Genomic DNA, 3,461 nt, shown 5'->3' with positions numbered 1-3,461 from the left:
AGAGATAGGGCAGTGGGTAGAGTGATTGCTTTCATTGCAGTCAACCTTACATTGATGCCTGGCATCCCACAGGTCTCACCAGACCCCTAGGAATGATTTTGCATGGCAATATTTTATTGAACATTGTAATATGAAGTAGCATATGCAATCTGAAATAAAAATACAAAAAAAAGCTTCTTCTCTGAATTTTTACTTGTAAAGTAGCCCAGCAAGGTGGGCACTAGGACAGGGACCCAAGGGACACCACACATTACATGCAGGACTTGCTATGTAGAGGGTGCCTTTCCTGACTAGTGAGAATTTGACATTGGCAGCCATGGACAAGAGTGCAGGGTTTTGTGCATCTAGGATTTTGGAGGTTGCAGCAGTCCAGTGGCACAGTGGAGTCAGAGGTTTTCCACATAGGCACACCCACAATGAGGGTAGTAGTGGCTGACACCAGTCTAATGATCAGGGGCTGAAATCCAGGTACAGGCAGGGCACATCCCCAGGAAGGCTTCTTAGATCCTCTTCTCTCACCTGATTTGGAGAATTTCCCATAGGCACAAAAGGCAAGAATCCTAATAGCTGGAGGCAGGTGCCTGATTCTGAGTGTCTGTTGTGAAAATAGCAATGGGGAGAACGATGCCACAATGCAGGTTTTACTGGGGAGACTTCCCAAGTTGTTGCAACAGGGTACTTTGCTGGGAGAGACTTCCCTCAGTGCACTTGGATAGGAGAAATTTAGATTGGCATCAGCTAGCTAAGTACTATTGTCATCAATTATGTGTTGCTTGCAGGGCTCCAAGTGGCAGAATGTCCTCTGGGTCTTATGTGAACTTTCCATTGGGTGAGTGTAATGGTTTTTCCCAGGTCCCTTCTGCCCACCCTGGGCTGGTGAGAATTCTCAATGTCAAGTCGCTGGGATGAGGACTATTGCTTGGGCATAGGGTTAGAGGGTCCCTGGGCATCAGTGTATTCCAGAGGCTGCATGGTGAATCTCTACAGGTTTCCCAGGTACCTCACTTGTCTCCAGTGAGCTGGATGTAGGGGGCAGGTTTCCAAGAGGAACTGAAATGGAAAGAGAAAATAGAGCTCTTGTGTTGTAATCAAAGCAACTTGAAAATGCAGAGAAAAACCACATGAAATTAAGCTACAGGTCAGAATTTAATGAATAAGTGTATACTGATCACAATTGATTGAAAAAAATTAATTTTCATCATCTCAAAGTCTTTCTCAATGATCTATGTCTCTGCAGATAGATTATTTTACCCCGTATTAGAAAAAAGAGATAGTATGGCAAAAATATCTAGAGACATTAGAGTTGAGGGTGAGGAGGACCAGTCCATGTTAGGAATCTTCCCACAAATAGCAGTTAGGGGATGAGAAAGGATAAGTATGACAATGAGAGTTTGAAATGATTACTCTGGACAAGAATTGAGTGCTGAAAAGGAGATAAAATGAATGGCATAAAAACCCTCAGTAATAATATTACAAACCACCATTTGTAATTTAAATGGGGGGTTAGGAAGAAGGAAGTTTTGGGTGTTGGGTGTGTGTGTTAGTGGTGTGTGTGTGTGTGGTGGTTTTACTGTGAGCGAAAGATAGACAGAGGGGGGCGGGAGAGAAGAAAAATTATCTGCTCCATAGGCAGCAGTGGGTAACAGAAGGAATTTAATTTAAATTGTATTAAAAGACAAAGTAAAAGGTCTACTTTAAGACAAGACATGTTATGATAGTTCTCAGTGTAATTATTTCTGTGACTGCACTAAAACGTCCCTTGTGAGTGGCTTCATGTCGGAGCTGGACCCTCCAGTCTTCCTCCATTTGTCTCTGAGAATCATTACACAAATGTTTTTATTTTTCTCAAAACCCATAGATGAGGGAGACCATTCTAATGTTTATCTATCTCCCTCTGACTTATTTCACTCAGGATAATAGATTCCATATACATCCATGTATAGGTAAATTTCATGATTTTCATCTCTTCTGATGGCTGCATAATATTCCATTGTATATATGGTACCCAGTTTCTTTAACCACTCATCTATTGAGGGGCATCTAGGCTGTTTCCAGAGTCTGGCTATTGTAAATAACGCTGCTATAAATATAGGTGTGAGAAAGGGATTTTTGTATTGTATGTTTGTGTTCCTAGGATATATCCCTAGGAGTGGTATAGCTGGATTGTGATGGGAGCTCAACTTCCAGCTTTTGGAGGAAATCTCCATATCGCTTTCCATAAAGGTTGGACCAGAAGGCATTCCACCAGCAGTGAATAAGAGTTCCTTTCTCTCCACATCACCGCCAGCAACTGGTTTGTTCTCATTTTTCCTGATGTGCTCCAATCTCTGTGGCTTGAGATGGTACCTCATAGTTGGGTTTTTTGATTTGCATCTCCCTGATTGATTAGTGATGGTGGAATCATTTTTTCATGTGCCTTTTAAACCATTTGTATTTCTTTTTTGTCAAAGTGTCTGTTCTCACCCCATTTTTCTGATGGGGTTTAGATTTTTTTTCTTTTTAAGTTCTGTCAGGTGCATTGTATAGTTTGGATATTAACCCCTTATCTGATGGGTTATTGGGTGAATAGATTCTCCCACTCAGTGTGACTGAATGAGGGAAGTAGAAAGCCTGTCTAGAGTACAGGCCTGGTGGAGGGGTGAGGCGGAAGCAAGGACACTTGGGATATTGGTCATGGGGATGTTGCACTGGTGAAGGACTTTATATATATGTATATATATATATATAATATATACAATTTTATATAGATTAAAAAATAATAAAAAAAAAGGAAAAGGTGCCTCCCAATTCTGGTACCACAGGCTGCGTTCTTTACCACCGACTGTATAGAAAGAGAAGGTACAGTGAAATGAACTCCATATAAACCTCAACACAGGCCCATTGCCTGGTTGTATTGTGAATGGGGGGACAAAAAAAAAAAAAAAACAGAAGACAAGTACAGTAAACAGACACAGGAGAACTCTTACAGAAAATGGCACAAATCCCATGACAGCCATCTCTTTCAGCGTCATAAGCTAAATGCACCAAATAAGAAACACATGGCAAGAAGAATAAAAAATACTGAATCCAATTTTCTGCTTCCTACTAGATACACATCTGAGTAGTCAGAACAGACTCAAAGTAAAGGTTGTAGTATAATCATTCAGACAAGTAACTCTCTTACAAAGCATAGCCTGGGGTGGCCATACTAATATCAGATGGCTCCAAGGACTTTATACTTAAACAGGTTATAAGGAACAGAGATGAGCTTTTCTTACTGGTCAAAGGATGTCCACACCAAAAAGAAATCATTAGGGAACTAACACAGCCTAATACTTGGAAGACAGGCTGGCATTGCTTTACTGGGCTTTGCTCTGGGCCCGAAGAGATTTTAATCTTCATGAGCCTCATATATTTCTCCTTCCCCTCTTCTCATGTCTTCTGATCTATTAAGATCTTAGAAACAGTGTCAGATCTTATAA

At 40.9% G+C, this 3,461-nt stretch overlaps 1 non-coding gene across 1 annotated transcript; it reads left to right on the top strand.

Moving 5' to 3' along the window:
* Positions 1–2,777: 2,777 nt before the first annotated feature.
* LOC126032539 (small nucleolar RNA SNORA51) lies at positions 2,778–2,913 on the top strand. The gene has a single exon (XR_007503879.1). It is a non-coding gene; the product is annotated as a small nucleolar RNA SNORA51 (small nucleolar RNA).
* Positions 2,914–3,461: the final 548 nt, after the last annotated feature.

The sequence above is a fragment of the Suncus etruscus genome, chromosome 1 (genome assembly GCF_024139225.1).
Source record: "Suncus etruscus isolate mSunEtr1 chromosome 1, mSunEtr1.pri.cur, whole genome shotgun sequence".
In the NCBI taxonomy this organism is placed as follows: Eukaryota; Metazoa; Chordata; class Mammalia; order Eulipotyphla; family Soricidae; genus Suncus; species Suncus etruscus.
Note: the sequence above shows the minus strand (reverse complement) of the source record. Positions and strands in the feature narration are given on the sequence as shown.